The sequence below is a fragment of the Alligator mississippiensis genome, chromosome 14, assembly GCF_030867095.1.
Source record: "Alligator mississippiensis isolate rAllMis1 chromosome 14, rAllMis1, whole genome shotgun sequence".
NCBI classification, from domain to species: Eukaryota; Metazoa; Chordata; order Crocodylia; family Alligatoridae; genus Alligator; species Alligator mississippiensis.
The window spans coordinates 40,385,739-40,406,354 of NC_081837.1; the positions used below are offsets into that span (position 1 = coordinate 40,385,739).

A 20,616-nucleotide genomic window follows, 5' to 3' on the forward strand; every position below is an offset into this window, starting at 1 on the left:
GAGTCTTTGCAAATTAAAAAGCGAGTACAAATAACAGAGCCGTTCCTGGCCAACTGCTGGTGCAGATATCTGGGTGTCCCCCTGCCCGCACTGCACGCAGTGCAAAGCCCGGCTCTTCCTGGGGAAGCCCTGGTGCGAAAAAAGGAGGAGGGGAAGGGCAAGCCCAGGCTCGTCTTGGATTCGCGCCGCGCGCTCCCGCCGCAGCCGCAGCCGGGGCGGGGAGAGGAGGAGAGAGGAGGGGGCGCGCACGCGGGTGTCGGGGCCGCGCCCGGCGCGGGGGGTGCGGGGGCGCGCGGGAGCCGCCAGCCTGGCCGGAGCGAGCGGAGCGGAGCGAGCGGGGAGCGGGCAGGTAAGCGCGGGGCAGCGGCCCCGACCCCGGCCCCATCGCCGCGCGGAGCGTGTGCCCGGCTCGGGCGGTGCGGAGTGCCGGGCGCGGGGCCGGGCTGCGCTGCGCTGCGCTGAGCCCCGCGCTGCGGCAGCTCCGGCCCGGCGGCGGGCGGGCCCCGGCGTCTGCTGCTGCTGCTGCACCGGGCGCGGGGATGCGGATAGACGGAGACATAGGGATACACATACACATACACATACATATGTAGGGGGTGTGTCGGGCTAAGCACACGGGCCTTTGGGTCGATCCGAGATCTTTGCATTCAACCAACTCCAATCGTTGGGGGAAATCCTTCTGTGTGTGTGTGTGTGTGTGTGTGTGTATAGACACATATGCATGTGCATACACATAGGCATTGACACGTGTGCATATGTGTATGCGGGTGTGTGTGTATAGATACACGTGTCAGCATGTGCACGCAAGTATATGTGTGCATATGCATGTCAACGTGTGCACACTCGCATACAGGCATAAGTATGTGTGTGTACATGTGTGCACGGATATGCGTGTCAGCGCATGTGCACACAAGTATATATGTGTGCACATGCATCTGCATGTAAACGTGTGCACGCGTGCATACAGGCGTAAGTATGTGTGTGTACATGTATATGCATGTGCGTGTATGCGTCTGCATGTAAACGTGTGTGCGCACGTGCGTGTATGCGTAAGTATATGCGTGCACATATATATATGCGTATGTGTGACTATATGCATATGTATTGAGATGTGTCTGCACACGTGTATATGCGTGCGTGCACATGTTTATATGCCTATGTATATACACGGGTGTGCGTGTCTTTATATGCATGTGTATACACACACGTGTTTGTGTCCATAGGTATCTGCATTTATACGTGTGTGTGTGTGTGTGTGTGTGTGTGTGTGTGTGTGTGTGTGTGAGAGAGAGAGAGACACCCAGGCTACACATCTCCAGCCACTTTAAGAGGAACTTGGAGGAGGCCCGGCTGTTTCCTGGGTGCTTTTATCAGCTGCTAAAAGACAAAAGCAAAAATTCGGAGCTCTTGACTGGAGACGCTGGCTCTGACGCGGTTCGCCGGGCCTCTGTAAAACGTTTGCCCTTTGGCAGGCTGCTGCATCGAGTGCCAGCACCACGGCTTTGTTTGCTTAGCATTAGTCTACCTTGAAAAATAACCACTTGGATTCACGGTCACCTTGTTTCCTTTCAAATGCTTCAGTCTGGGGCACTCGCTGTCTTCCCATTTGTGTACAGCTAATGTGGGAGTGAGTCCTGGCACAAGATGCACACAGGCCACCTCGACTAAATGCTGAGATGGGCTCAGCACATGAAAACGGCTAGAAAGCTCAAGGAGGTTTGGATTTGTGGCGGGAAGCCGGGCCCTGCTGTATTAACCTAACACAATGGCAGCATTACTCCCAGTTTATTTGTTGATTTCTTGCTACAAAACACGAGGCAATGGCATCTCGTAGCCTTTATCTTGTCCTCTAGTTCTTTTCCATCTCTGAATCCAGCAGGGAAGTTCCTTTTTTATTTTAAAATCCTCCCCTAAGCTTGTTGCACCCTGCATCGCTGCCTGGGTACTTTGGAGCCTTGTCCCGTTGATGCAACTGGCTTGACTGCATGCAAAAATATCCCTTCAGCCACTGCTAAAATGCCATATTTCAGGGTGGGATACAAGTTGACAATTTAGACCTGAGAGAGCTGCTTTCTGATGCCCAGGAGAGGAGCATAACAACCACAGGAAGGAGGAAGAAAGGTTCTTGTCTGCAATTTTCTGCAAGAAAATCCATTCCCAAGCCATCTCCTACCAGTGCCCCATTGCATACAGTCAGTGCATCTTTTCAGGGGATGTGATAACCCATCAACCAACATTTTTCCATTGTGGATTGCACTTCACAAGTCCTTCCAACCCCTATGGAAGACCATCAGGGCTCCTGCTGGATGGGGTGGGGGCGGGGGAAGAGTGCTGCATCTCCAAGGGCTGAGCTTTCAAAAATACAACTGCAGTGCCATAACATCAATCCTCCCTGTCTTCTGGATGTGGGGTTTCTTTTGAGCCTTTAGCAGTTATTTTTCAAAGTTTGGAGGAGAGGTCCCTCCTGCAATCGCAGGGGCTATGATTTGACACTTAAAAAGTAGGGATTCTCCATGAATGATGGGATTCCAGGATCTGGATCTTTCAGTGAATCTGGAGGACCACCAGCCTTGACCCTATGGGGAGTGATTTTATGCTGCGGAGTTGTTCCCACCCTTTTCTGTTCCTTTGCCTTCTTTTCATACATACAGCATCTGGGGAGGGGGCTTCGGGCTGAAGTGTTTAAATTAGTTAAATGATGTCTGCTCTCAAATGATTATTACATGATGGGGAAAACCCCCCCAAACACTCAATTAATATTAGCTTGCAATGAATTATTCAGTTGGCTGTTCAGACATTCATTCAATCCAATTGTCTCAGCATTCCTGGGCCCTGTGTATAATTGATAGTGGTGCTAGCAAAATGCATCAACACCAAAAAATGACTGAGCAATTCCAGGCAAAACAGCCATAAATGAGGCTTATTCCTGTATAACCATGTTTCTGGGAGCTGTCACAGCAACCTTGGTGAGATAACCGAAGTGAATTGTGGCTTCTTATATATAAAGGTAAAGAAAGGCTGGGAGAAAAGGGTATGGGAGTCGTTGTCTTTGTATTTTGTTGAGCCTGGCTGAGTGACCTAGCAGTCGTGTATTGAAATACAGTTTGATGTGTGATCAGATGCACACAGTGAATTGTACCTTGAAAAGGGGCTTGGGTGTTCAGACAGTAAGCAGCAGAATGCCACGCTTGTGCCAGGAGTGACAGGGAATGAAAAGTGGTGAAGACTGACCACATTACAAGGATTTCAGGTTTGAAATACGGTTGAGAGGCTGTCTGTGCTCAGGGGAGATGCACATTTTCAAGGAAGGATGAGGCTGCTGTGTTTGTAGTATTTTTTGCAGATTGGGCAAGTATTGAATAGACATGTTCTAGAGGGTTCGTCTCTCTTATTTTTGAGCATTTTTTTTTTTTTTTTTACACTTGAGCAGTTTGTATCGGACTTCTACCTCCGTAATGGTTCATGTAACAGCAGCGTTATTTGCAGGATGTGTTGTTGATGCATTTGGTAAACAGCATTCTCATGGGAAGAAAGCTTAGTGCTTTCATCCTGCCAGTATAAATCCTAACAAAATAGCAAGTAACTAACCAAACCCTGACTACCAAGGGTCAAAGACATGGTGGAAATTTGATATACTCAACATTAAGTGTCATTTTGTATTCATACAGGGCATTGCTTTGCAAGCAATACCATTGATCAGAGCCACTCTGTCTTGTCCAGCCATGTTTTGTGTTCCTATACTGGAGATGTTTGCTTCTAGGCAAAGCCAGGCACTTGAAGCTTCATTAAAACAGCTTCATTAAAACTGCTTGGGTAAAGAGCACTCTGATAGATCCTAAATGAAAGAGGGTTTGGGTGGGGGTTTTAAGTGCTACTGCTTGCAGAAGGGAAGGCCTAACAGCACCCATCAGACTGGCCATAATGCAGTCAAACAGAGCTGGTTCAGACTTTCTTTTCCAGCTCTGCCAGTGCATCTTATTCCTGGCTTGCTGTCCTGAGCAGGAGTCTAGAAGTAATGACTTAGCCCTGGTGATCTTCAGAGCAGTGCAGAGAAATCAGATAGCTCATCTCCTGGCCTGCTTTGAAGATCGAAGCAGTTTGTTTCTGAAGTTCTTTCTTGATAGCAGACCCAATCCTGTATTTAAAAAGTAAATAAAACGCACAAAATACTTGCATATATCCAGAAATGGTCTTTCAAGTATGGTATTTAAATCTTTCCTTCCTCTTAAAGTGACTTCTTCCATTGTTTATTTTTTGCTTATCTTAAGGACTCGATTATTTTTCAGGTCTTTGAATGCATTTAGCTTCATTCCCCTCTTCTAGGGAGATGCTATTATCCCCATATTGCAAGTGAGAAACTAAGGCAGAGAGAGGGAGACTTAAGGGCCAGATTCTATTTCACCTATTGTCTAAGTGGATAAAAAAAAAAAAGATAGAAACTTTCAGAAAAAAAAGGTTTGTTGGATTTTTCCCTTCTTCCATCCTCTGTCCCTCGCTGTCTTCTATTGGCAAGGAAAATGGGAAGTTTGGGGAAGTTCCTGGGGTTTTTTCTCTCTTGGAAGTTGCTTTTGAATATTTTATCTTTTAGGAAGTTACTACTTAAAAATATACATCTACATTGAGAATTGTAATGTAGATTAAGATTCTGTGCCTGTTAAGATTTGTCCCCTTTTTGCTGCTCATGCTGTTGCTTCTGTGTTGCAGTCCTTCAGATTGAATCAAAGCACAAAGGGGTTAGTTAGTCAGGATCCCCTCCTGGCCTTGTGCATCAGACAGTGCTGACGTATTTATTTTGATGTTTTGAATTTTCCTGATTTGGCAATGCTTTTACACACACACGCTTAAGTCTTCTGCAGAAACAGGGACTTAAGCTTTAGCTGTTTACCTGAATTAAAACAGTTAAAACTAGACACAGGTGTTTTCCATATCTCCATATCACCACCTTGGAGATGGTGGGTTTCCATACTGTTGCAGAAATCTGGTAGTGCTGACTAGTTGCTCCCATGAGCTGTATCTAAAACACCTGTTTCCACTAGAAAGACTTGATTTTTTTATTAATATAATGCTTATTAAAATGCCCCCCTAAATTTTAGGCCAAGTTCCCTTGGCAATCATTTCCACACATGGCAGGTATCTCATTTGACTGTGGCTGACAGTTGCCTTGATAGTCTCAGAGGGGCCTGTCAAAACTTTGAAACCAAATTTATTAAAAAATTTCTCTGGGGTCTAACTAAATGCTTCCTTGGCCTGCAGATTTCTTTCCAAAAGAGGAATGCTAGAGGATGACTCTTGCTCTCTTCTCCACCAAAGCATATGTCACGATGACTGCCATCTTTCCCTTACCTGTGCTGCTTCATCGGAAGCCCAGCTCAGTAGGAATTTGCTGCAAGACATTGTTATGCTAAGTAGGCCGTTAATTTTTTTTCATAAGTACTGAAAGAAACCTGGCTTTGTTGTTATGATGGATTAAATTAAAGAAGAGGATTTAGACCCTCAGCCCTCTTATACTGATCACAATGCGCAGTTAATGAGATAAGAAGCAAAGGATTAACACCCTCACAAATAGAGACGGCTTTGCAGGGCTACATCAGGTAGCTGTTTTCAAGGGCAATAGGGAAGAATGACCCTTAATTGTGTCTCAAGCATCCTCATCTTGGAGGCTCTTGCACCTCCGGCTGTCTGTCTGGATAAATCCCATCATTCCCTCACTCAGGTTAACTAGCTCTCCTGTTCCTTCTACTTGGCATGGTAGCAGTGCAATGGTGTTACAGACCAAAAGGAGCAGCCTAAGGCGAGTAGGAACAACTGAATCTCTCCCAGGCTGCAGGAAAGGACTAGGAATGTAGAGGCAATGGCAGAGGAGGAAGCAGAGCTCCCTGGAAGAGCTGTATCAAGAGATCCCATGCCATTGTTGGTCTGCATCAGGCATCTGGCAGTGGTTAATTGAAGAGCATGAATGCCCATGGCTGTTAGAGGAAACCCTACCATCGCAGATAGTGTTTTATGAATCTGGAGCTTAATTCTGAAGGTACTGAGCACCTTCTATCCCCACTGCCTGCAGTGGAAGCTGAGGCTGTTCAGTATTTCATAGGGTTGGGGATGTAGCCTAGGACAGACCAAAACCATGTTTTGGACCCATCTCCTCATTATATCCTTCTCCTTTGGTTCTGCTGTCTTTAGAGTGAGGGCTCCAGGCAGGTGATCCTAGGCCTGAAATTCATCTTGTCTGGTAAAAAATTGGATGTGGAATGTCCCAAAGGCCTTCTGGCAGCAACCTGGGATGCTGTGTTGGAAAGAGCTGACCTCTTCCCCCCTGGCTTTCATAGTGAATGCTCATCCCCCAGTCCCAAGTGCCCTGCCAGAGGGGAGCTTAATCCAGACATTCAGGTGAGACTGCAAAGGGAAATGCTATGCCCCCATCACATCTTGTTGCATTGTGACTCTCACCTCCTTTGTGATCCTGGCAGATTCCCTTCAGAGTTGCACCTCCTTGACAGCACACTATGCTATCTCCCTGTGACAAGGCTGATAGGCTCCTACAACCCTTCTAAGACACTGCCGACATAGCAGCAACTCACTGTCAATCTGCATATGAAATCCCTCCTGAAAAGCCCAGGCCTTGATGGTAGGCATGGCAATAAGAGCCTGGGTTGGCTGGGATGTGCAAGCTCTTGTGCAATCAGATGCTCCATCTGAGCTACAGGAAAGGTCAATTTATTGAGATCCCCTTTCACTGTATTGCAAGTTACTTTGAGCAGCTCCAGCTTTAAAGGAGGTCCTTGTGGGGTGGGGTAAATTTTAGGAAAGTGCCTAATGCAGTGCCTTGGTGCTCTAGTTGCCATTATTTTGAATGATTGGGGCTTTCCATTTAAAAAAAAAAAGACAGACCCCTGCTTTCTCTGTATTATCTAGGTGCAGCAGCCTCATGCAGTATTTAATTACTAGAGCTTTCTTTTAGCCTAGCTGGGGTGTTGTAGACCATGTGCTGCAAATGGAGGGGAAGACTAGCTCCTTGCTCCAAGATGCTCTCCATCCAAATTGCATGTAGATACAAGGCCTCAGACCATGCAAGGCTCTCTATGATGGTTTGATCCTGAATTGATGACTGATCTCTCTTGAAAAGTGTTTCCAGAGAAGAAAGTTTGAGGAAGGGCATAGCAGGTTTGAGCCACAGGGGCCATCTTACAACTCCTGCCTGGCTCTGTCTCCAAGGTTGCCTTCTCAGCTACCTGCTTGCCAGCCTTGTTGTTATTGAGGTTAAGTAAAGGAAGCTGCAAATGGACCTTAGCACTTAAGTCCAATCAACTCTGCAACAGGTCCCTCCTGGACCTCATTAGTCTCAATCAGAGAAGCCCTCTCCTCCTGGCCGTGCCCCTGTAGGACCCCTGTGGCCTGAAGGGCAGTTTGTGTGGCTCCATTCCTCCCCTGTATCACAGCAAGCCTTGCAGGTGTCATCACTTCAGCTATTTGTTTCTCAGATCACCTGGATCCCTTTCTGCCCTCAATCTCTGGGTCCTCATGCAGTCCCCCCCTGGGCTGGGGACCCCTTTGTGCCCCACTTTAGCCCCTTCTCTGGGCCAGTGGGCTTTGCTCCCTTATTCCCACCCTCCTCTGGGCTGGTGCCCTGCTCAGTTCCTTTCTCTGGGCTGGTAGGCACCATTCCCTTGCTCTCTGCCCTTCTCTGGGCTGGTGGGCTCTTTATAGGCCTTGAGCCTGTCTCCAGCAGGGCTCAAGACTTGTAACTCAGAGGTTATTAGCCCCATAAAACAAAGGCCCTTTGCCTGCATAAACCCTTTCTCCTCTGCTCTTAGTTATATTCTCTAACTCCCAGAGCTTTTCTGCTTGCCCTACCTTCTTAGCTCCTTTGGGAGCCCTCCTGCAGAGAACTCCCCTCCTCCCACTCTCATAGCTAGGCTCCCAGCCAGATCAGGCACGGGGCTTATCTAGCCCCAGCCTGGCCCTCCTGGGTCAGGTGAGCCTGTGATCAGCCCCCAAACCACCTGGAAGCTGCCTCTCTGGCAGCTTCTCCCCTTAAAGTGGCAGGAGCACCGCAGTGCCCTGCTACAAGGGGATATGAATGAAGGAGAGATCAGACTTCTCTAAGGAAGGGGTAGCAAGGAAGGATGGGTGGAAAATAGGCACACATTTAAGAAATGAGAGCAGAGATGAATGTAGGAGGGCAGATGACTAGGGTTTGCCAAGGCCAAGCTTGGCTTCAATAGATGTTGTAAAAGGAAATCAGTAAGGGATCTGAAGAGGAGAGTCCCATGAACATAGGGGAATAACGGTTTCTACAACCCCACAGAGCTTTTTGCTTGTTATCTTCAGGGGTTGCCAGCAGATGCATTTGTTTCAGCCTTCAGGAAGGACTTTTGCAGCTGAAGGCAACTCCACCATGCCTTATAGGTGTCTCTAGTGGGTTATGGAATAGAGAAGATCCCACACAACTTACTGTTTTGTTCGATGCACTGGCTGGGGAAATTTTCAGCTAACTGCACGATTTCACAATGATTTCACACTTAATTTATACAACACAATTTTATTTTAAGAAATACCATAAACATCAAAAACACGAGAACTATATATATATATATATATATATGGAACAATACTCTAAATGCACTTCTTTAAAATAATTACAACTAACTATATAATTTGTACCAGAAAAGTTATTACTATATTATACTTACAGTCCTAGAATTCCGAGAAGCCAAACACCTAAATATGGTTTCGTTCCTCAGTAGTACAGTTTAATGGGCTGGCCTCAGTAGTACAGTTCAATGGGCTGGCCTCAGCAGTGATAGGAACAAGTCCCTTTCCTTCGGTCCCACTCGGGCGCTCCGCAGCTTCAGCGTGAACTAAGAGATTCGTGTTCACGGAGCAGGTGGTTCAGGTGATCAGTCTGGTCCAGCCTACACTTGTGAGTCTTCCTTCTTTGTTCTGCAAATGAAGTTACCTCCAGATTGGGACTGTAGGTTACAGTTTTTATTGGGTGAGTTGCCATCTTGGGCCTTTCCTACCCAAACCTGTCACTACTCCCAAATTTGGGCTTGGATCCTACTCAACAGGTTTATTGCTAGGTGGTCAGTTTGTCTTCCTCAAGGGAATTTGTCCGCTGACTATTTAGTTTATCTTAAATTTTGCTTTGGAAGATTTTCCATACCACTGCGGTGACCTTTCCTTTACAACTCCCTTTCAAAAGGCTTCTAGGGTTTTGATCTCTCGGAATATTTGCTTAAGGGTCATTTTTCTGGTCCTTAGGGTAACTTGTTAAAGGCCTCTGGAGATAAGGTCGAGGAGCCAAGACTTTAAGCACGTTCGTTGTAAGGCCAGGTAAAACAATGAACCTAGATAAGAAGATGAACCTCGCTTTTTTCCTAAACTGGCTAATGGGCAACTATTACAAGCATTCAAACTATTACATTCAGTGTGACAATAAGTTGTGCTGGAGGGGCAGTGGTTTGAGGCTATACGAGTGCCGTATTGTTCACAGAGTGAGAGGTCAGTTGGTCTCAGAGGAAACATCTTGTGTGGACCTTCCCCTCTTGGAGGAGATCACCCTAGCTTCAGCCAGAGAAGATGTTTTGGGCCCTTCCTGAATTGGTCTCCTCTGGACCAATTGCCACAATGGCAAGAAGCCAATCTTGGATGGCTACAAAAATATCACCTCCGCAAGTTGGGCGCGGGAGGCTTCACTGGGGCTCTCCAGGGCCCGATGCATGCAGTGTGCTGCTCACCGGCCTGCTTTGTCTCGGGATGGAGTCTCTTCCCTAGGCTAGTTACAGCCTCGCCGAGTAGGACCCTGGGCTGCTTTCATCCATCTGCCATCAGGACCCTTGTTCTTTCAAAAACCACCTTGGAAGCTCCTTCCTTCCTCTTTGTCTGACCATGAGTCCGGGGCGAGTATAGGGTTAGCACCAGCCGGGCACTTGGTTAACGCTGCTCCTGCTGCGGCTGTCCAGGGTACTGAAACCCAAGGGCCCTTTGCTCGCTGTTTGACCGCCCTTAGCCTCCAAGGGTTAAACACACATGGCACAGGATGTCTGCAGAGTTGGGGGGGAAAGGTGTGCTAGGACTGGCCAAAAGTGAGGGCCTTCATCTTAATCTCAAGGGAATATTGCAGCACACACTGCTGAGGTTTCTGCAAGGCTTGTGAAAGAGGGGCAAGGGATGAAGACCGGCTCTACTCATTGACCTGCTTTGAGATGCTCCAGCCACAGTCTTTGGCTTTAACTGGGAGTGCAGTGAGAAGCTGGCACTAATCTGGCATGCAAACAGTGCAAAGTGCTGCTGTTCTGCAAGCAGTCGAGGCGCTTGGTCCTTGCCAGCCTGTGTCCTTTCTTTTCCCCCAGGACCTGAGCCCTTCCTGGCCCCTGCCCAGTTGGGGTGGTACCACCAGCCACCTCATGTTTAATTACACTGCCCTGATTGTAATAAGTTGGTGGAGTCGCTAATATGCCGAACAGCACAGCATGGCTCTCTAGTGATAAAGAGGCGTCTGTGTGCTGTGCTGTCCCCTTATTGGGTTAAGGACACATAAAAAAAGCCCTCTTTCTTGCTGTCACTTAAATGGTGTCAGGATTCGTGAAATCTTGCTTTCACATTCCTAATAGACCCAGCAACAAAGAGTGCTTGTTGCAAGCTCATTGGCTTCTGTGTTTGAATCCTTGTGACGTGTTCACAGATGTGTGCAGGAGGGAGGGAGGGAGAGGGGGGCCGGCAGAACTGCAGCTTTGTGGCTGGGCACATGTGACTTCACGCATGGGATCTCCCAAGCCTCTCAAGCCCGGCTTCATTTCATGGTACACCTGGCACACACCAGGCCACTTTTTTTGTGTGTGTACAATTGCTTTGTGCAGCCTGTGTGATGCTGACCTCCAAGGGCTGGGGACCGAGAGCTTGCCACATCTGTCTCTCTCATTACACATTACAGTGCTAGGGTCACTTTGCTGTGTGTTAGAATGACCTCTCAGAAGTCTTATCAAATCACTGTCATTTGTAAATACAATGGGGAGGCAAGTGGGAGGGAGCCTATTACATCTGAATATAATACAGGATAATAAAGAAGTCAAAGCCAGCCCTCCTTCAGGCAACTCCCATGAGAGTCCAAAAATATTAATAAGGGTCTATTGTACAAAATACATGTACCTTCTATGCTGATTATATTTAAAAGTTTGTGGGATAAATAGATCGCTTTCTCCTCTGCACCCATTGCTAAGTCATTTATGTATATTTGCCTGCAAGAAAATGCCTGGAAAAAATAGTGCTCTAAATTAAAGCAGACAGTAGCCACCAATAAAAGGGAAAAGTCACAGCCTGGCATCTAAGTGATTGACATCTTGCAGGATCCACAGGCCAGGGCCTCTAGGGTTTTTATTTTCCAGCCACATCAGCATCTGGGTCCATGGCTATGTATTTTTGGCCGACTTATTCTTAGCTCTTCTGGCCATAGTGACAGCTGCAAGGCTGGTCTGGCTTCAGCTTCACAACAGGCTTGCTTGTAATGCTGGATTTCACTGAAGTCTTCATCATCCTTGTCTGTCTTGCTCTCAAACTGTAGGATGATAAGGTGTGAATTACAGTCCTCTACCAGAGATGACCCTGGTCCATGATCCAGATTCATGCGACTTAAAGAAAATGCCATCGCAGCCAGGAGAGGCAGCAAATATTGTTGGTTTTATTCTCTGAATACAGAGATGGGGAAGAAAGTAAAGGGCACAATTTAATGACGCGGTCAAGTGCAACAGTAAGATGGGGCAAGCACAGCTGGGGAGTTAGCACACATCTTGGGAGCTGTGTCTTTCCTGCTGCAGCTTTGAGTATTGGTCCCGTGACACTTGGCCACGAGGAGAAGGATGTGGCAGTGGTCTCTAAGGGAGATGCTGTGAAACACGGGTCGCACTACTGATGTGTCCATGCTGTCTCTGCTGGTAGGGTTGTTATCCTACCCTGGGCTGGGAAGTTACTGTTAAAATTGTTCCTTGTATTCAGATGGTCAAAAGCTAGGCGACCTAGTCCTGATTTTATCACAAGCTAAGCAAGGACAAGCTAAGCCACTGCTCATCTGAAGAGGCTTCCTTTGGGGAATAGGAATGACATGAGTGATTCAGTTTAGTAGCACTTTTCCCAATGCATCTGGTGGCCTGGCATGATAGTAGCAGGGGCTGTTGGATGAGAATTAAGAGCTCTGTTCATGACCAGCTGTGGCTGTTGAGGGACCCAGAAAACATCCTACAGACCTGAGCGTGGGAAGGGGAAATCTGCTCTGTTGCATTGCACATGTGTGATTGATCCCCTTTGTCATGGCCACATCCCGCTATGGCAGTCATTGCTTTCACAAATCGCTCTTGCAGTTGCAACGGAGGACCACGCTCTCAGATCCTGGCCCTGCACTGTGGTGCAGTCTCTCTGTTTCTTAAGGAAGTGAATCTAAACCCGGACTCAGAAATAAACTTTGTAAATGCTGCCTGTCCATACCAATAGCTGATGCAAGGGCCCAAGCCCAAGCACTCAGAGCTTGACGATGTTTACAGGCTGGCTCTTGGGCTCTCATTCTCAATCCTTTGGTACCGTGGGCCTAAAAGCGTTTTGGGAACCTGACTAAAATGGCACCAGGACAGTGGCAGCAAATACAAACCCTTCCCTTGAACAGCATAAGCCAAATCAAGCTTAAATCAAGCTAGCAAAAAAAAAAAAATCAAAGGAAACTAGAGTCCTTCTCCATGCAGCGGCACTTCACAAACTATCACTGAACGTGTTGTAACGTTCATCGGGAGGGCCTCCTTTTCAAACGTGGCTGCTAACTTTCAGTGCTGCAGGTTTTCAGTCCCCGATTTAAAATAACTAACAGCTTAATATTTTAGAGGTGCTAAACACTGCTAACCTCTGTTCACTTCAGTCAGAGTTGTGGGTGCTCAGCACCTCCAAAAATAGGGTGTCATTTGGGTGTTACCAGAGATTGTGCTGTAAGCACGGGCCTGAGTAGTTGCAGGGCAGATTTTGAAAGGAGCTCAGCTCTCATCACCCATTTTTCCTGCCAGAACTAAAGATGAGCCCTTCTTGGATGGCGCATCTCATCTCTGATGTGGGTGAACCAAAGGGGAGGTAAGTTGTTCTGAAAATCCAGCTCCCCACCTTCCCGTTTGTTGGGTTATACGGCCGCTCCTCTCCAGGTAGAGCCGTTAATTATCAGAGCAGCATGGGGGATGGGACCGCTTCAGCGCGACAGGCTGCAAAATAGTCCGTCCTTCTGCTTTCTGAAACCCTGATCTCCCCCTTGGAGCCAGGCATTATCACATGTTCTGCTTGCTTTCTCCCAGGGGGAATTGCAGCTTTAATTTCAGGGGCTTGCATCCAAGAAATGGCATAAGCTGCTTCTCAGAGGGGTCTTCTGGTTTCTTTATAAAAGAAAATAGGCCCTGAAAACACCGCCCATCTGCTTCTGCCTTTATGTAGCCATAAGGGAGAGGGGACACGGGAGCGCGTTGTTTCAAGAAGTTTATTACAACTTTGAGCAGCATCATAAACGGATACCTGAGTTTTAGATAGAGAGAGGCCAATGGTATACTTTAATTTAAAGCGGGTAAAACAAGTGCTTGTGCCATCAGAGACAGACAAGGTTCCTTGGGTGAATTTGATATCTTTTATTAGACCAACCCAAATAGTTGGAGAATAGTTATTAAGCAAGCTTTCGGGTTCAAAAACCAGAGCCTGACGAAGGGTTTTTGAATCTGAAAGCTTGCTTAATAACTATTCTCCAGCTATTTGGGTTGGTCTAATAAAAGATATCAAATTCACCCAAGGAACCTTGTCTGCCTGTGTCCTTAGACCAACACGGCTACAACCTACACCCCAGTGCCATCAGAGTACTCTCGAAATCTATAGCCGGGCTGGTACATGCCTTTGTATTAATGAAGCATGAGCTTGTTTTATGCAGTAACTTTTTAAATCTCTGCTTTGGCCTTTTTATTTGCTCCCTGCTGCACTGCTCTTAACATTGGCTTTCATCTCTTTTCTTAAATAAACCCCAATTGGACTAAGCCATCTTTGCACAATATCTGTCTCTCTGCGCACTCAGACTGTTAGCGAGTCAGACGGGACAGAGATGCCATCTCTGTAACAATGAAGTTTTGTCTTAATCAGACCTGGAATCCTGAAATTAATGCTCTGCTCTGTAGCAGGCTAGATGGATACTCTTCCATAAACTGCTTTCCGGGGAAACCTGGCTGGACACTGCATGTGGAGAAAGGGGGAGACAGAATACATGAAACACTAAAAGCAGAAATGCACCTGTCTGATACAAAGAGAGAAATTATCTTATTTATACCCACTGGCTTCAGTCAGCTGTGGGTGAGCAGTGCTGAGATTTTTCTCCTATATCTAAGTATTTATTGAACGGTGTCATTGTTTTAATAAGTCTTGGCTTATGGCTGTGAAGGAACAGCTCCATGTCCCTAATTTTGACTAGTCACCTGCTGCTTCTCTGCGCTTTGAGCTTTTTTTCTTGAAGAGCAAGAGTTTTGCAAAATACAAGCAGGGGCAAAGCCTATCACTTAAAGACCTGCTTCTGCCACGCTGTGTCTGCTGCAGTGCATTGAGCTGGCTTGCGTAAAAGCTGTCTGTGGCTGTCTCCTCCTTCCCTGCCTTCCTTGTAAATGCAGGGACCAGATCAAAATGTGTGGGAAGCACAAAAGCCTCCCATTCACTGCAGTCTAAACGTGGTCCTTTAGAGAGCATCACACTCGTTCCTACATGGAGGTTTGGCTTGGGGTTCACAGCTCTCCAGCAGGGACCGATCAAAGAGCAGAGCCTGAAAACAAATTTGAAATAGGAAGGTATCGCTTCTCAAACAGAGCAAACATGTAATTAACAATAAGATAATGGGGCGGCTCCACAAGGAAGCTAATTGCATTTCAAATGTCATCCTGTCACTTCTTATTTGGTCTTTCTGCCAGCTGAGCTTTACCAGGCCGGTGCCGTTTTAAATGGCATCTCGGTCTCTCAGTGCTGGAGGAGACTCTTCTTGCTGATCCCCAGAAGCGGCTGGTTGTCTGCTGCTCTGTTTCACCTGGTGCATGATTTTATTTTACAGAATATTCTGCCGGTGGGTGGGGAAAACAAACCAGCAAACAGATAGGCTTCCCCAGCCTGCCTCTGCTCGCCCTGTCTCCCAGTGGTGGCTGGGCCAGGGCTGCTCTCAGGGCAGGCAAGGTGGGCAGTGGTGGTGGCACTGGGAGGGGGGCTATGAGGTGGCTATGGCAAATTTTGAGTTGGCTGTAGCCCACCCCATAGCCCCGCTCCCAGTGCCACAGCTGCTGCCCACCCTGAGTGCAGCCCCAGCCCAGGCTCCCTGCTGAGAAGAGGCCGGTGCAGCCCCCAGCCCTGAACCTGCAGCGGGCAGCTTGCCCTCAGCCTGCACACAAATCTGGGGGACACATGGCCCCCATGCCTCCCCTGGGGGTACACACCATGGCAGGGAGCTGCCCCTCCTCCCCCCACTCCCGCAACCCGTAGATGAGCCACCCGTGACTCCATCCCACACCTCGCCCTGCCCCTGGCCCAATCCCTCCCTCACTGTGGCAGCCTCAATCTGCCGCTCCCACGCCCATTCCCTCCTATAGACTTACCAGCTGGACACTGGGCTCCGAGCTGCCAGGCTGCATTCCTGGCCGTGTGCACGCTGCGGGTGTGCTCATGCACATGGCATTTATCGCTGACATTATTAGCTACACCGGCCAAAAAAAGCCCATTGCCAATAACGTCAATTTTCCCTTTATCGGTGCTGATCCAATACGGACCGATATATTGGTGCACCTCTAAATAGTATGACAGAAGAAGGGTGTTCTTGAAATAGTTATCAGAATATGAGGTATATGGCTTTGCGAGCTTGGTGTTTGACAGAAAAAGTGACCACCCTATAGTTGTTTGCATGTTGAAGCTGTTTGGTAAACTGATGCTTTGGGGATTTGCTGGTTGTCTGCTGGGCCAGGAATACATTCCTCCCCCCATCCTTGAATACATTATTTGGCTTCTCAGCATTTTTTTTATCCATCTTCTCCTGCAGTGCTGGACATTGGCCAGGAGAGAGACATGAGACTGGCTTGTGTTTGCTGCTGCTGCTTAATGAGACTTCAAAACCTATCAGGCACCTGGCTAGTGGGCTCTCTGCTCGTGCACCCAGGTCAAACTGATCACCAGAGATCCTGGTTTTCTCTGATAAAAAAATCCCAACTATATATATATATATATATATATATATATATATATATATGTGTGTGTGTGTGTGTGTGTGTGTGTGTGTGTGTGTGTGTGTATATATGGGGGGTGTGTGTGTGTGTGTATATATATATGTATATATATGTATGTATATAGGGGTGTGTGTGTGTGTGTATATATATGTGTGTGTATGTGTGTATGGGGGTGTGTGTGTATATATATGGGTGTGTGTATATATATATATGGATATATATGGGTGTGTGTGTGTATATATGTGTGTGTGTATATATATATATATGGGTGTGTGTGTAATTATATATATATATATATATATGATTTTTTTAATCAGAGAATTTGGGATTTTTTTTTAACCAGAGAAAACCAGGATTCCTGTTGATCTGCAAGTTTGGGATCAGGCAGGAAATTTCCCCTGGGTCTGATTATTTGGGATTATGGGGTTTTGTTTTGATATGGGGTCACAGGGCAGGTTTCCCCACACCCTGCCACATTGTACCTTCACGCTGAGCTGGACAGACCACCTGTGTGATGAGGTGATCCACGTGGCCCCCTCTGTCCTAGTGGCTCTGCTAGGACTGCTGGCTGTCACGGCGGCTTTATGATGTAGACCCTGTTCAGCAGGACATAAGCTACATCAGCAGGACGGAGTGGCAGTCCCCCTCTCAGGTGGTCACCAACTTCGTCACTTCTAACAGGAGCTGCATCTGAAGGAGTGAGCTATGGGTAGGAGGCTTTGCGGCTCATTGATAACCTGCTGAGGCATCCAGCTTATAAATGACCTCTCTTCTTAAGGTAGGAGAAATGCTCTCACTATGCTCTTCTGCAAAGAGTGAGGAGACTGATATTTCAAAGGAAAGACCCTGGTAGAGGGACAGCTAATTTTCCTGAAATGGTCAGTGTAAAGGACCTAGAATGGACTTCCATCCCTCCTGCCTGGCTCTTATGGCAATGGGCGTTTTTATAGGAGTCTTTATGTGACCATAGATCCATTTTGGCACGTGGGGTGGAGAGAACTAGAGGTGTTTGTAAACAGAGTATCTGAACACCCAAAGCAGTTGTGGGAACATTTGGGAATATTTCACCTGGCAAACAAGGAGAGGCTTTGTCTTTGCACACTGTTGCAAGCAGGGCCGGACACAGGCATGGGCAAACCGGGTGGCCGCCCAGGGCCTGGACAGAAAGGGGGCCCGAAAATGGTGAAAATAATAATTATTATTATTATCATTATCTCTGGCAAAGGGGGTCCGATACTAAAAGTTCACCCGGGGCTGCCAGGAGTCTAGGTACGGTGCTGGTTGCAAGCTGCTGCATAGATCCGCTGAGTATGTGGGCTTCCAGGTAAATTAAACAAAAGCTCCTCTGCGGTGCACGGGGATCTCTTTCAGTGGATCCCTTCAGCATTGGTAGGACTTTGATAAGTGGGACAAAGCTACCAGTCAACACTACGCAGTCTCAAGGGCCTGTTTCTTGTTTTCCTAACCTGTTAAACTGCTCAGATGTGACGCAGAGAAAAAGCTCAGCATTCCCAAACCAACCCTTCCCCCTTTCTGCGTGCGTGTGATAGTTGGGTGTGCTCTGGCCCGTAACCCAGGCAGACCTCTTGTCTGTGATGTCACAGTATCGCAAGCACTTTGTCACTGGGTGGACACATGTCTGAGCTTGAACTGGGTCAGCAGGAAACTTCTGTGAAGCCCCTGCAACAAGGTTAGTGAATGGGAAGAGACTTCCAGATGCTGCAGCAGGGTGCAAGTCCGTCTGTGGGTGATATCTCAATGTAAAAGTATTAGAATCCCAAGGCTAATTGAGATGACCTTTTCTACCTTTATTTTAATGTATGGACAAGATCCAAGCCAAGATAGTCTTGCCCTTACACTGTATCCGTCCACGAGGACAAGGACTCCTGTCGTTCATTTACTTATGCTGATGTGCACGTGGCCTATTGCTAGCGCTGGGGTGCTCGGTTTGCGCTGGTATGAGAATTGGGATGTAGGATTTGAATCTGGACTCCTGTGTTCTCTTACTAGATTTGCCTTTGGTTTGGCATGTGGTTCCTCCTCTGTCTTCCTCCTTCCCTTCTGCTCTTCCTTTAACCTTATCGATCCATTTTCCACCGATAAAATAATGCTGATTCCACCTGTTGCGTGTGGGTGCCATGAGGCTTCTGGTGGGGATTTTCAAAGGCAGATAAGGAAAGGAAGTATTTCACCCCCTTCAGTGGGAGTTAGGCACCCTGCTCCCGCAGGTTCCTTTGAAAACCTCTGCCTCCAGGTATTTGTACATTCATTTGCAAGTCTTGGATGGGAGCTGCTACAGCAATGCAGAGTAATAGAGTGGTGGCATGGAAGGGTAGTTGATCTGCACAGTCCAGCACAGCTCTTGGAGAAAGATTAGAATCATCCTTCAAGTGGAGCAGATAATCTTTCCATCGTGTCGAGTCAGGCTACGTCCTTTAAAGATCAGTGTATGGGGAGCAGCAACATGTCAAATCCACGTGGTGCACTCTAAGATGGCACCAGCATGGCTGACCAATTAATAAGGCCCGTTCTGGTCTCCTCCCGCACATTGCTTAGCTATAGCGTTCTGTGGGAACAGCGGGGAAATGGTGCTAACGAACCTTTCACTGTCTAATTCTTGATATGATCAGGCAGGGAGGCTAGGACGGCATGCCTGCTACAGCACACTGCTTGATAAAGCAGAGAGCGCCAGTGGAGATAATGCCACTTAGCACTGTGTCCCATCCTCTCCAGTGCCTTCTGCTAAGCCTCATCCCCATGTGGAAGTGGCCTGTGGGGAAGGGAGTGTGTGTTACCATCCTCACTCTAGAGTTGGCGACACTGAGGCATGAGGGATCCCTGACTTGGCCATTGCGATGTCTCAGCAGAGGGGAGTCATGTAGTCATGAAGTCAGAGAGAAGTCATGCAGCAAGGGAAGCTTAGGTTGGATATTAGGAAAAACTCTCTCGCTAGGAGGGTAGTAAAGCACTGGGATGGGTTACCTAGAGGGGTGGTGCGATCTCCATCCTTGGAGGTTTTTAAGACCCAGCTAGACAAAGCCTTGGCTGGGAAGATGTAGTTGGGGCTGGTCCTGCTTTGAGCAGGGGGTCGGACTAGATGTGACCTCCTGAGCTCCCTTCCACCCTCACTTTCTATGAGTCTGAGAACAGTCCAGTGGAGATGAAAACCAGAGGCTTGAACACATGTTTTTTTAGGCAGGAGTGGTGCCCTGAGAGGATGTGCCTGTCTTGACGACCCTGAGCTGCAACTCCTGGCACCCCAGGCTCTTCAGTAGTCCATCAGCTGGGCTGCCTGAGACCCTGGCAGGTGAGCACACAGTGTTTCGGCAAAATCACACAGTCCCTGCAGAATGTGCCCAAGTCACCAAATGGGCAAATTTCCAGGGAATCATTGTTTTTTTGGAATCTTTCCAACCAGATCTATTCAAGATGCTGTGGAGGTGGGAAGGCATGGGAGGTCACTGTCACAGACTAAGGATCCTAGCTCTCAGGCCCATGCTTAGTCTTTTAGTAGTAAAGCGGAGTGGGTGAAGCTGGTTTTCCATTTCTAGTGCCCAAGCTGGCTGGGGGTTCAGCTGGCAGGCACGCTCTCTGGCACCAGGGCTTACTGTGCAGTTTAAAATCCTTCTTAAAGACGGATGAGGAGATGCAGGTGACTGGCTGCTGTGGCAATTGGGCCCTATGCTTCTCCAGTTGGCTACCTGAAATGCGTAAGCGCTTCTGCAAATTCAGTCCCAAGTGATCTGGTCGGTTCAGCGGCAGGTCTGGAAATAGAGCGTGGGTCTCCTGACTCCCAGTTTGCTCTTTAGCTGTTAGGAGCAGGACTGCCTGGTTAAGGTTTAATAGAGTTGGAGTGCTGTAGCTGTGATGGTCTAAGATGTGTGTGAGAAGCAAGGGCTTTTTGTTTGATAAGTTTTTATGAGGGCCACTTGGGTACTTGGAAGGGATGTTAGTCCAGGTGGGATCTGAGAGGTTGTCCACCGTCTCTCCCAACCATACCCACAAAGGCTATCATGAAAAAGACCTTTGCTTCTCTAGTTAAGGTCTGATGTCCTACCTGATAGGAAGCAGACATAGCTCATCTTTAAGGAACCGCTCTTATGAAATGCTGTGCACTGGGAACATGTTTCAGTGCCCGCTGAATCTGCGGGTACTCCGTGTAGGGGGCAGATTGGTGTACCATCGGTGTGAACTATCGACAACACACACAGCCCTCCTTACGCAATCAGCATAGACAAAACTCGGTCTCGAAGCCACAGTGCCGGTTCACTGCAGAAATGCACCGTCATGTGATCCAGGCTTGAAGAACCCCCCGGATTTTTGTCAATATGCTCCGAGAGCGGCTTCTTCTGGAACAAATTGCGTGCTG

The 20,616-nt window shown here is 47.7% G+C and overlaps 1 protein-coding gene across 16 annotated transcripts in view; it reads left to right on the top strand.

Moving 5' to 3' along the window:
- The first annotated feature begins 254 nt into the window (after positions 1-254).
- The window catches only part of NFASC (neurofascin), a 165,649-nt gene continuing 145,287 nt past the window's right edge, over positions 255-20,616 (top strand). For 10 of the 16 annotated variants that reach the window (XM_059717583.1, XM_059717592.1, XM_059717593.1 and 7 more), the window contains exon 1: positions 255-349. The gene's annotated coding sequence lies outside the window, so the exon portion shown is untranslated. The remainder of the gene's footprint in view (positions 350-20,616) is intronic. The other 6 variants (XM_059717601.1, XM_059717598.1, XM_059717599.1 and 3 more) reach the window with 1 other exon arrangement.